The 13,654-nt window shown below is 42.7% G+C and overlaps 1 long non-coding RNA gene across 1 annotated transcript; it reads right to left on the reverse strand.

Moving 5' to 3' along the window:
• Positions 1–1,503: 1,503 nt before the first annotated feature.
• LOC121577367 lies at positions 1,504–13,185 on the reverse strand. The gene is made up of 5 exons (XR_006002615.2): positions 13,031–13,185; positions 7,615–7,768; positions 4,092–4,156; positions 3,635–3,838; positions 1,504–3,115 (listed from the first exon to the last, which is right to left on the reverse strand). It is a non-coding gene; the product is annotated as an uncharacterized LOC121577367 (long non-coding RNA).
• Positions 13,186–13,654: the final 469 nt, after the last annotated feature.

A 13,654-nucleotide genomic window follows, 5' to 3' on the forward strand; every position in this document is an offset into this window, starting at 1 on the left:
CTGAGGGAAGGGAAGTGGTGACTGCTAGGGTCAATGAAGCTGCTGCTGCTGAAAGAGAGACTTCTTCCCTTTTATCCCTGATCTGAGGAGGGAGGATTTGGAAGGTCCCTGGCCCTGCTTACAACATCATGGCTTCCATTGTGTTGTTGTGTAGGTTGGTTCTCATGCCATGGAATGACCCACACCCTCTTCTCCACGCTCTGAACAAACTGTGATGTGATGTGTGAGCCAGGGCAGCAGAGAGAATTAACAGCTTACGTATGTCCGGGGTATAATTTATAAAATGGCGGGGGGAGGGCAAGTGGGCTAAGCAGTCATTACAGTATTACCTCTAATGTGATTTGCTGTCCCTGTGGACATGTCCACACATTACACACTACAATACTGTTTAAGACATGACATGTACACCCATTTTACACACTACAACACTGGCCACTAGTACGTCTACCACACCAGGGGTGTGTAAATTACAGTTCCTTTATAATTGTATACACCAAAACTCACAAGAAAGGACAAAATCACAGTAAAAAGTTTGAAGTCTAACACTGTCTTTTCTAATATGTAAACAACCTGGGCCTGTGTACATTCATAGTCACAATATCCTATTCTTGGTATCCAAATCCTGTCCTTACTTTATCAAGTTACAGACCAGAATAACTATACTGTACATGAAAGCTAAAATGTCAGGTTCACTGGGCCATGTCTGTACCAGATATCCCAACGGTGCTTAAAGACAGCTAGCTTGTTTGTCCCTCCTCACCCTTTTCATCTTCTATCAGAGTTGATATCAGGGAGCGAGGAGATAGAGTGTGACATGGAGATACAGACACAGAGAGGGAGGAGCGGGAGAGAAAGACAGAGAGAGAAAGAGTGGGACAGAGAGGGAGAGAAAGACCACAGAGGAAGAGAGGAGGGAAGAGACAGACAAACAGAGAGAGAGAGAAATAGATGAGAGAGGGAGAGAGAGAGAGGACTCAGGCCATTAGTAGTGATCCCTGAGGAGATCACATAAGTGTTACTGCTGGTCAACAAAGCACTGTTAAACCTCATCCTTTTCACCCTCCTCCCAAACTACAACTGACCTGTACAGTATTACATAACAAGCATCTATTGCTATTACTGACCTGAGACTACCCCTTCAATAAACCAAAGTTTGGTCCTAAAGTGTTGATTGATTGTTGATTAATTGATAAGTCTATTAATGATACGTAACTATTGATGAGCCACAACTATTTTCACAAGAAAATAAGGGTTGTTCGAGTGAAGTACAGATGACCCGTGGTCCTAGTTCAGTTCCAGATCTTATCTAGACTTCATACAGTCTTGTCTACCAGTCTTGTTTACCTCCTGCACTTTAAGCATATTCTGTGCTAAGAACCTACTGCATGTGGCCCTCCAGTGGCGAAATGTAGTACTGAAAAGGTGGAAGTGTAACTACCTACTACCAAATACACAATGCTATGAATTAACTATATTTATTACCATCGACAGTGAATTCCAGCATGCGGTACGGAGGTTCATATACAGATACAATCACAAAGACTGATTGGGTCACTATTCTATCAGCGTTTTAATGAAAATAAAACAAATAAATACAACTATTTCACAAAGCTCAGCATGGAAAAAAATATTATAGTGAATTTACACTTTCTGCGTGGAATGTACAATATTTGGTGACTGACAAATGATGACAAGCTTTAGATGGGCGGTGTTTTGACGGGAAATATAAATGAAGTTTACCTCTGTTAGTATTTCCTAAAGGCTTATTTATAGTCAATGTAAGTATGCAATGTAAGAATGCAAAATGGCTGTCCTGAGTACTTACGTAGACTATAAATTAGGCCAAACTCATCCCCTTCTGGGCAGATCCACATACAGGGCAGTGCAAACAAAGACAAAGGGTTTTATGGTAATATATACTGTATAATATATACACAAGGTTGATAGATGTGCAAATATAAACAGAATATAGCGGGAATTAATATAAATATTTTATACACATGGTATTTAGCGAAACTAGTCATTATTGTATTAGTATAGACAGTATTATCATTGACAGATTTAGCATCCGTCAAAAATGTATTGAGGCAATGTATTTTTCTATGGGAGTCATAGGTTGATGGACTACAGAAATGATAAATGTCTACGCACAGCTTTATCTGTCTTTTTTGTTGTTAGCAACTCATATGTGAAAAGTTGAAATGAGTTGAATGGACAGTGACAAGTGCATATTAATTTTTCATACGTTTCATCCATCTCTGTGTGGCCACAGACTCACTTCTCACTACCCATGGTGGGTGGAAGCAGCTAGGTGCTGTTCTGTTTTACAGTAAGCACAATGACAGACCCTGCTACTTCATAACTTACATGAAGGGCACTAAGTCATATGAAAACATTGATTCTTGGTTATTTCACTGATTGATATTATATCTTCTCTGCCACAGGCAAAATATTAGTTTCTAAACCAATCATATCATTGTGATCGAAGTCAAAATAACATACAGAGGACAAACAGATACATGACAGTGGAACCTCAGAGATACGAACACATCAAGAATGGAGGTCGTTCGGAACACTAAAATATCCACAACTTTGACATACACCTTTATAGAAAATATGAATTGCGTCTTTTACATTCATGTGTTTTGTTTTAATGTGTTTTTTGGGGGGGATAAAAAAATATATAATCCAGGTTAATATTGCCTACTCGGTTGACCGGTCAGTTCGTAAAAACCTAAGGTTTGTATCTTTGAGGCTCTACTGTAGTCGTAAGGCAGTTATTCACTCACTAATAAAAGTAGGTGGTGGTACAAAAAACTATAACAAAAGCCAGTTTAGGAAAGCTGAAAGGAAAGGTTTAAGCACTAACCTGCTATACAATACACTGTTTGTAACCTTTCTCTATGCAAACTATTATTGGCAATTATGGTGGTGTTCTTGCTGCTGATCTGGATTTGCTGTTATTCATATACTTTATAAACCAGTTAATGTATGTAAAACTCTGTATGTTTGTGTATGTGTGACTAGTCTTGCCCCGAAGGAAAGGGGTGAGCGCAGGACATCAGAAGTCTTCTACCATGGCTCTCTAGCATCCATCATCCCACATGGCAAGCTCCTAAAAACACAGAAACCAAATTGCACAGTTGGTTAGATTTCCACAAATAGCCTACAGCAGGGTTCCCCAACTGGCGGCCCACAGGCCAAATTTGGCCCGCGGGTGGTTTTATTTGGCCCCTCATGTTTTCTGAGCAAAGGAAAAGAAAACAATAAAAATATAAAAACACCAGGGAATCAGCTCCAATTGATTTTTATTTAAGATATCTGTTCCCAAGTATTCCCACGCAAAATAGAGAGACGTGATCGTATACAAATTTAAGCAAGGTTTGAAATGATTATGTTTTAGTCAAACATTACATCTGTTTGGGCTTCTTGCGGTCAATTTGCAGTCTACAAATGATTTGTAATTATGTTCCCGGCGCCCCGACCATCCACTCAAGAAAAAAAATTGGCACCTGGCTGAATCTAGTTGATGATCCCTGTCCTACATTTATTTTACTTTATTTGATGACTTCTGAAGAGGTTCCAGTAAAATGAATCACATTTCAGAATACAGAACAACCCAGTGGCTTATTACCGTGTGCCACTGCAGATCCACTGGCTGTTCTACAGCCTGCTTCTCTGACTGTTCCTCCCACTGCTCTTGTTGCTGTTCCTGTAGTTGATCATGGTCTCCTTGGGCAGCGATGGTGTGCTGGTGTTTCGAGTGGGTGCTGTGGTTCAGAGGGCCTACCTCTCTTCAGAGTGTTGCACTGGGCAGACAACGTGTGTGGGGGTGACTCTGCATTCAATAGAGTTTAGATTGGTCATGTGTTTTCCTGTACATGTATCCTTCACTTTCTGTTAGACAACATTTATTTGTTTAGCTGATACATTGAAACTTTGAGAAAAGAAAAGGATTAAATTCCATATAATAGCTTGTTTTTTATGTTAATCTAAAGCAAAATGCTGTTTTTTTTTTTTTACCAGGACTTTCCTGGTTAATTAAAGGACAAAACTACACCTCCCAACAAACCACAGGTGCTGCTGCTGACCTAAAATGTGTCTGTCGGGGGAGGCTCTCCCTCTTCCTGGATGGTGGGTACAGAGGCCAGGAGACCTGACGGACACACACACACACGTTACATCAATGTTACCAACCACTGACTGGAAATAGCTTCCATAATGGCTGATGGGCAGAATGAAAACATAACACGGTAAAACTGTTAATGCAGGACAGCCAATAAATAAATACAAAACATTTAACCACTAGGTGGCTCTCTCTAGAGCCATAGAATAAGCCAGGAGAAGTGCTTTGTAAAAACAGGATGCAAAAAGAGTCAAATTACTAGAGGATTGTGGTGGAGTTGGAGGCCGTTATAAGACGAATCATAAGAGCCAAATTGCTTCAGTTCTCAGTAGGAACTGTGAGAGAGAACCATGTTGTTGTTTCAGAAGAGAAAGAGCCCCTTTCAGACTATGTTTTATAAGAAACCAAACCCTGGTCGTGATCAATAGGGCACACCATAAAACAGAAATCAAACAAAATGCTGAACCGCTGGGGGAAAAAACTAGACTCAGCTGTCTTGGTCACACAGACGGCCACAATTAATGAGGGGGTTGAGGTGTACTTACTGAGACCTCTGTAGTTTGACCAGCACAAAAACATACTGTGGCGTACGGCATTAGCATCGAACAGCCCCCGCGATATGCAACTTTTCAGGGAAGTCAGGAACCAATATACACAATCAGTTAGGAAAGCAAAGGATAACTTTTTCAAACAGAAATTTGCATCCTGTAGCACTAACTCCAAAAAGTTTTGGGACACTGTAAAGTCCATGGAGAATAAGAGCACCTCCTCCCAGCTGCCCACTGCACTGAGGCTAGGAAACACTGTCACTACCGATAAATCTACGATAATCGAACATTTCAACAAGCATTTTGCTACGACTGGCCATGCTTTCCACCTGGCTACCCCTACCCCGGCCACCAGCTCTGCACCCTCCGCTGCAACTTGCCCATGCCCCCCCCGCTTCTCCTTCGCCCAAATTCAGATAGTTGATGTTCTGAAAGAGCTGCAAAATCTGGACCCCTACAAATCAGCTGGGCTAGACAATCTGGACCCTTTCTTTCTAAAATTAGCCGCCGGAATTGTCGCAACCCCTATCACCAGCCTGTTCAACCTCTCTTTCGTATCGTCTGAGATCCCCAGAGATTGGAAAGCTGCCGTGGTCATCCCCCTCTTCAAAGGGGGTGACACTCTAGATCCAAACTGTTACAGACCTATATCCATGCTGCCCTGCCTTTTGAAAGTATTTGAAAGCCAAGTTCACAAAACAGATCACCGACCATTTAGAATCCCACCGTACCTTCTCCACTATGCAATCTGGTTTCCGAGCTGGTCATGGGTGTACCTCAGCCACGCTCAAGGTCCTAAACGATATAATAACCGCGATCGATAATAGACAGTACTGTGCAGCCATCTTCATTGATCTGGCCAAGGCTTTTGACTCTGTCAATCACCGCATTCTTATTGGCAGACTAAATAGCCTTGGTTTCTCAAATGACTGCCTCGCCTGGTTCACCAACTACTTCTCAGATAGAGTTCAATGTGTCAAATCGGAGGGCCTGTTGTCTGGACCTCTGGCAGTCTCTATGGGGGTGCCACAGGGTTCAATTCTCGGGCCGACTCTATTCTCTGTGTATATCAATGATGTCGCTCTTGCTGCTGGTGACTCTCAGATCCACCTCTACGCAGACGACACCATTTTGTATACATCTGGCCCTTCATTGGACACTGTGTTAACAAACCTCCAAACGAGCTTCAATGCCATACAATACTCCTTCCGTGGCCTCCAACTGCTCTTAAATGCTAGTAAAACTAAATGCATGCTCTTCAATCGAACGCTGCTTGCACCCGCCTGCCCGACTAGAATCACTACTCTCGGCGGCTCTGACTTAGAATATGTGGACAACTACAAATACCTAGGTGTCTGGTTAGACTATAAACTCTCCTTCCAGACTCACATTAAGTATCTCCAATCCAAAGTTAAATCTAGAATCGGCCTCCTTCACTCATGCTGCCAAACATGCCCTCGTAAAACTGACTATCCTACCGATCCTACTTCGGCGATTCGGCAAATTGGATGTAGTCTATCACGGTGCCATCCATTTTGTCATCAAAGCCCCATATACTACCTACCATTGTGACCTGTACGCTCTCGTTGGCTGGCCCTCACTACATATTCGTCGCCAAACCCACTGGCTACAGGTCATCTATAAATCCTTTCTAGGCAAATCCCCGCCTTATCTTAGCTCATTGGTCACCATAGCAACACCCACCCGTAGTATGCGTTCCAGCAGGTATATCTCACTGGTCATCCCCAAAGCCAACACCTCCTTTGGTCGCCATTCCTTCCAGTTCTCTGCTGCAAATGACTGGAACGAACTGCAAAAATCTCTGAAGCTGGAGACACTTACCTCCCTCACTATCTTTAAGCATCAGTTGTCAGAGCAGCTTACCGACCACTGCACCTGTACACAGCCCATCTGTAAGTAGCCCACCCAACTACCTCATCCCCATATTGTTATTTACACTGTTATTTATTTTGCAGATTTGCACCCCAGTATCTCTATTTGCACATCATCTTCTGCACATATATCACTCCAGTGTTAATACTAAATTAGAATTGTAATTATTTTGCACTATGGCCTATTTATTGCCTTACCTCCATAACTTACTACATTTGCACACACTGTATATAGATTTTATATTGTGTTATTGACTGTACGTTTTGTTTATTCCATATGTAACTCTATGTTGTTGTTGTTTTTTCCGCACTGCTTTGCTTTATCTTGGCCAGGTCCCAGTTGTAAATGAGAACTTGTTCTCAACTGGCTTACCTGGTTAAATAAAGGTTAAATAAAAATAAATAAATAAATGAAATTACACCTTCACCCTGATCATGCAAAAATGACTAAATGCACTGACTGTTTAAAGCAGAACAAGCAAAAACATTTCGTACAATGAACCTGGCAATCGAAAAGCCCCAATCAGCAGTAAGATGTACAATCGGCAAGATGTGAGCTGTGACCACTCCGGTAACCTACACAGCTCCGGCGGTAAAACACAATTTTCTACAGCGCATTTGGTGACAATGACCCAGTATATTAAATTGGTTGTCCCTCAATTAATAAAGCTTATGATTTAATATTGCGAAAACCATTTTACAAACATCTGAATGCAAGAGGTGCCACGCACCTAGCCTACCAATGTTAGAACAGAGATAGGGTAGGCCTTGTTGGTGCAAGCAGATGCGTCAATTATTCTGCCAAAGCACAAACATTGTGGTAATCACGGACCAATCACAGTCTTCTGTCTGAATCCCAGGAGGGCAGTAAGTGGGTGTCTGTGTTTGTGTGTGGTGTGGGTGTCAGTGTGTGTGTGAGTACCTGATGGAGTGTGTGTGTGTGGTGTGTGTACCTGATGTAGTGTGTATGTGTGTGTGTCTACGTGTGTGTCTACGTGTGTGTGTGTGTGGTGTGGTGTGTACCCTGCTTTAGTGTGTGTGTGTGTACCTGATATAGCCTCCGCTGGGGTCTTTCCTTCGTCTGAAGCCTACAGGACAGTAGCAGTGGAAGAACTGCTGGAAGAAGGCACTGCAGGAGAGCCACATCCATCTGCCATCTGCCAGTTCACACAGTCTGCATCCAAGAGCAGCTCCTAAAATACCTGACAGGCAAAACCAACCAGCACAGAATACCGTTAGTCAGATTCCAGTGAAGCTGCACCACTACTGTCTCTCTTAAGCGTCTATCATAGTCCAAAACGTGTATGCACAGCAGTGTTCTAGTATATTGGACCGTTGGCTTTCATACTTTTCAAATTCTCAGCGCAGCTCAAGCTATTTCTCCAACTGTCACCACATTTAAATGAATAGAGGATGCGTACCGGAGCCGCGTTGGTTGGGAATTGTGAGGAGGTGAGCGTTCGGGATTTGCATCCCCCGCAGATGGTGGTCTCAAAGCCGTGTAGCTATGTCACAATGCACCTTAGCGTCTGTGGTCCTCTGTAGCTCAGCTGGTAGAGCACGGCGCTTGTAACGCCAAGGTAGTGGGTTCGATCCCCGGGACCACCCATACACGAAAAAATTTATGCACGCATGACTGTAAGTCGCTTTGGATAAAAGTGTCTGCTAAATGGCATATTATTTATTATTATTATATTATTTACGCTTGATGTCTTTATGCCATGCTTTGTATATTAAGTAAATCCCCATGTCCCCCAATGCTTTTATGTGTGTGTAAATGTCCTTGTAGTTTTGTTAAATATATTGGACTGCTATATGGAAGTAACAGGCTAAGGTAAAGTAAACACTGTGTTGACATTCTGTACTCGGTAAAAGCTCTTTTAACACCTGGACAAACGACTAGGGAAAAGCCCCAATGTTACATGATTAAGACACTGACTGACAACATGCTTTGTGGCTTAGCCCAGATATATTTGCACTAGGCTTATGACAAGCTTTACAGGTTACTTTTACATGTCCTCCTAATATACAGGTTTTCCACAGCCTTTGTTTCGCCATAGTCATGTTAGTAGGCAGGTAGATTGTGCCGGAGTCTGGTCTAGCAGTAGCAGGGTTCCATACTGCAACCAAAACAGTGCGACACACAAAACAATTTCCCTGGTCATTGTAACGTCCCGCTGTTAAAATTGCTTATGTTTATAAGAACTGAGGTTGGGGCGTTCGTATACTTAAGTTTAACTTTACTCAGAAGTATGCTGGCAATACATGGTTCACATGGCATATCACTCCCACTGTCTGGCTACTGTAAAACATGGAACAGGAATCCCACAGTACGAATACACGGACTGGATTATGGCATAATGCCCACAACATTAAATCAAATCATCAAATTTTTATTGCACGTCTCTTCATCCCTCCTTTACTTCAAAATAAAGATAACTTAGGTTATCAGTACGGGTCAGTATAAATTTCACTTGGGATACAACATTAAGGTTTTTAGCTATTTCAGTCTTTGCACTCGATTAATTACATCTCTTCAATGAGATATCTTGGAGCTTCTATTGGTTCTCAGAGTATTGAGGGTTTGGATCTGGATCCGGGTCTCGATCTGGTTGTTCAGCGCCAAGTGGACAAGCATTCAGGTCGTCCTCTTCTTCCGACAGCTCGGAGTCAAAGTCAACAGGTATTGATGGTGGGAGCTTTTTGAAGAAGGATGAGTTTCTGGTTACCAGACGTCCAGAGCGTGTCACCGTTATCATCAATCCGTTGATTCTCACGACTTTGTAAGGTTTAGGATCGTAGGGAGTCTTGAATTTTCCTTTGGCATGCCGATGGCAGAGTACAATGTCTCCTGGTTTGAGTGTGGAGGGTCATGGTCGGTTCTTGTAGTCAGCAGTCTCTTTCAAGCGTTGCTTTGCACGTTGGTCAGTGTCACGTAGCTTGGTGTTTGGTGCGAAGTGAGGCATTGTGGGAAGTGTAGTGGAGAGTTTTCTTCCAAACATCAGCTCTGCTGGGGTTTGTTGAGTAGTTCTGTGAGGGGTTGTGCGGTAGTTTCTCAGAAAACTGTAGAGATTTTGTTTCCAAGGTTTTTCTTCAGAGTTTGTGGCTGTGACGGTTTTCTTTAGTGTTATCTTTCTATGCTTAAATCCAAGGTAGTGGCTGAAATCTGTGAAGGACTGTCCATTGAAGGGAGGTCCGTTGTCCGTTTTTACAATCTCAGGTACTCCAAAGGAGAAAACTTTGTCAAGCTTGGGAATGACAGAAGTGGTAGATGTGGACTTTACGATTTCAACTTCTGGATACCTTGAGTATTCGTTGACAACTACAAGTAGGTAGTCAACCGATGGGAAAGGACTGCAGAAATCGACTGATACTTCTAGCCATGGACCTTTGTGTAGTTTCGACATAGACAGTGGTTCCATAGGATTTTCTGCAGTGGCAGCTTGACATGGAATGCAGTGCTGAATTGCTTTTCCCACCATGTCATCTATGCCTGGAAACCAAACCTTCTCTCTCAGTAGCTGTTTTGTTTTCACAATACCTAGAGATCCTGTGTGAGCTAGGTTGATTGCTTTTTGTATGGAGAGAGGCTGGAAGAACGAGCAGTGTTCCTCTCAGAACGACGTGTGCTTGTGCATTGATTGTTAGTTCATGTCTCATGCGAAAGAGTGCTTTTAATGTTTGGGAATCAGTATCTTGTGTGTCACGTGGTGAATCTTGCCAGGTTCCTGTGGACAATAGGCGAATCACCTTCTGTAGAGCTGAGTCTTTCTTTCTTTCTTCATGCACCTCTTCTAGAGTCATTGCTTTGAGAATTGTGTTGTCAATGATAAAGTCCACATATTCCTCTGCCATGCGGGAGGTTCTTGTGATGTTTCCCCTGCGATGGGATGTCTTGACATGTAGTCTTTACTGGCTTTGTACTACAGGCTTGTAGTCTCAGTCTCCATCGCTCAAGTACTGCTGGGGCTGTGGCTTTTGGGTTGTTGAAGATAACCTCTAGTGGTTTATGGCTTGTGATGACCGTGAAGTGAGCTCTGTAGAGATACAAGTGAAAGTGTTCACATGCCCAGATGATCGCCAGAGCTTCTCTCTCGGTTTGTGAGTAGTGCTGTTCAACCTCTGAAAGCGCTCGGCTGGCACATGCGATGATATGGGCGTCTTTGTCACTTGTAGGGCTGTGCTGACTCAGTATGGCACCTAAACCAACTGGGCTGGCGTCAACTAACACTGTCGACCTCTTGGCTGGGTCAAACGTCAGACGTGTTCTTAATTTTTTCATCGCAGACTGGTGCTTTGGTCCCCATGACCAAGTGTGATCTTTTCTTGTGAGCTCACAAAGAGGCTGTGCGGTTGTTGCGAAGTCTGGTACGAACCGTGAGCAGTATTGTATCATACCCAGTAGACTGCGAACTTCCGAGACATTTGGAGGTGCTAGCAGATTCTGTATGGCTTTGATTTTCTTTGGATCCGCCAAAATGCCTTTCTCTGAGAAAACAAAGCCGTAAAACTCAAGTTGTTTTGCTGTATTCGCACTTTTCTTTGTTCAGCGTGAGGTTTTTCTCTCTCAATCTCTGAAACACTGCTTTGAGACTAGCGTTGTGTTCATCTTGAGATCTACCGTAGACTAGGATGTCATCGCTCATGTTTCTCACGTTAGGAATGCCTTGCAGCACTTGCTGTATTGCATTTTGAAACACCTTTGGCAGCTGAATTTATGCCAAAGTTTAGTCTGGTGTATCTCCAGAGGCCAGTATGTGTAGTGAAGGTTGTGATATACCTTGAGTCTGGATGTAACTCAAGCTGGTGGTGTCCAGCATTAAGATCTAGCTTGGAGAACACCAATGCTCCATTCAGATCATGGATGAGGTCGTCAACCGTTGGTGTGATGTGTCGTTCACGTTGTATTGCTGTGTTCGGAAGGCGCATGTCGACACAGACACAAACTTTATCAGGCGTCTTGGGTTTTGGTGTGACCACTATTGGGGATACCCATAGCGTTGGCCCGCTGATTTATTCGATGATGTCTTGGCTTTGTAGTGTGTCAAGCTCCTGTTGAACTTTTTCTCTCATGTGAAAAGGAATCCTCCTGTGTGGTTGTACTGCTGGTTGCACTGTGTCATCAATGTGCAGCTTCACTTGAAAGTCTTTGAATTTTCCTATGCCTTGGAAGAGGTCCTGGTATTCGTTGGTAAGCTGGGTTATGAATGAACCATCAGCTGGTTCACTTGGAGTGGACAGAGAGTTGATTATTTTCAGAAGTGAGCCAGAGTCACCTTTGATTACATAGAAAGTGGTGTTCACCATCGTAGTCTTGGAGCGGACTGGTGCTGTGAATTTTCCTCTCAGTGGAAGTGGTTCAGATGAGCCAAAGATGTTTCCCTTAGCCTGTTTTATTTCACAGCTGGGCTTTAACTTGTCATATGTGACATCATCAACAATGTTAACACTTGCTCCCGAATCAACAATAACATCCACAGTTGTGTTCATAATAGTAACTTGGATGTGTGGTTGCGATGGTTTCTGTACACAACATACACAAATTCATCATCATCATCAGAGCTTGGGGAGGTGTCTTGTTTTTGTGTCTTTTTGTCATCTTGTGACTGCACCTTATGCTTAGGATGCTGTTGGGTTAGTTTTTCAGCAACTGGAGGAGTGGACTCCCTGGTTTGTGATCTACAGCATTTAAAAAAGTGATTCAACTTTCCACATCCTTTACATTTTTTCCCTCTTGCATGGCAGTTTGTTTGTCCTCCTGCATGTGGCAATTTTCCTCCACAGTTATTGCATGTTATGTTTTGATGTTTGTCGCTTTCATTTTTATAGCCCTGGCTTTTGTTATATCTTTTATTTTGTACAGCGCACACTGAAAGTTATTTTTCTGATTTTGACTGAGCATTCTCCATGCCTGCAGCTTGTTTATCCGACATATCTTGTGCCCTGCCTGTATCAAGTAGTTGTTGGAGAGCCATTGAACCATCTGGCGGAGGCGCGCGGAACTGCAGCTTAGTATTATCTGTGACTTGATTTCTTTATCAACATTTGCAAACTCGCGCGTGGCTGCTAATTGCCTCAATCTTGTGTGTTAAGCATCCAAGGTTTCGTTTTCATTTTGTCTTGCTTGTCTGAAAACGTAGGTTTCATATTCTGTGTTGGCTACAGCTGTATCATACTCATCAGCTGCTCCGGTATCTTACAGTGTATCAAATATATCGTACACATCCGACTCTGCATAGTGTAACAGTAATGGCCTTTTCTGTGTGTTATCCGCGATGTCTAATGCCACTAGAAAATTGTTTCATCTGTTGATCAATTTTTTCCACCTCGAGTCGATTGAGCTGGGTTCTGTGTGCACATCAAACATCGGAAAGTTCTGTAAAGTAGCCGTTACGGTAATGTACGATGTTAGCTAGCTGATTCCGACGTTAGCTAGGCTGTTGCTGCTATCTGCGTTTACTCACATAGACAGTTCGTCTTGTAAATTGCATTCTTCTCTCGTCGCCAATTGTAACGTCCCACTGTTTAGATTGCTTATGTTTAAAAAAAACTGAGGTCGGGGCGTTCGTATACTTTAGTTTAACTTTACTCAGAAGTATGCTGGCATTACATGGTTCACATGGCATATCACGCCCACTGTCTGGCTACTGTAAAACATGGAACTGGAATTCCACAGTACGACTACACGGACTGGATTAGGCATAATGTTCACTACATTACAATCATGATTTATTAAAACAGTAATGTGCAATTGACCAATAAACCCACTTTCTGAAGAGGCAACAACCGCACGGGAATGCCGCTGTTTATGTGTGCCAGGGCTCGACATACAAGGGTGGTTTAGGAAACCCATTACTGAGGAATAACAGGATGTAACAGTTCTGGATATTACAATGGTGGAAATGTATCAAGCACTATATTATACTGTACAATCACACAATTGTTCCACCAGGTGTTAATGAAACAAAAATAGTAGATTTAGGTCAAAGTTAAAATGACCATCCATAAAAATAAAAAATAAAAATCATCTTCCATATGGTCTGAGTCCCTTCTCTCTAGTCTGGATTACCCTTTCTGACAACTGCTGA

Source organism: Coregonus clupeaformis, chromosome 11, assembly GCF_020615455.1.
Source record: "Coregonus clupeaformis isolate EN_2021a chromosome 11, ASM2061545v1, whole genome shotgun sequence".
Taxonomy (NCBI): domain Eukaryota; kingdom Metazoa; phylum Chordata; class Actinopteri; order Salmoniformes; family Salmonidae; genus Coregonus; species Coregonus clupeaformis.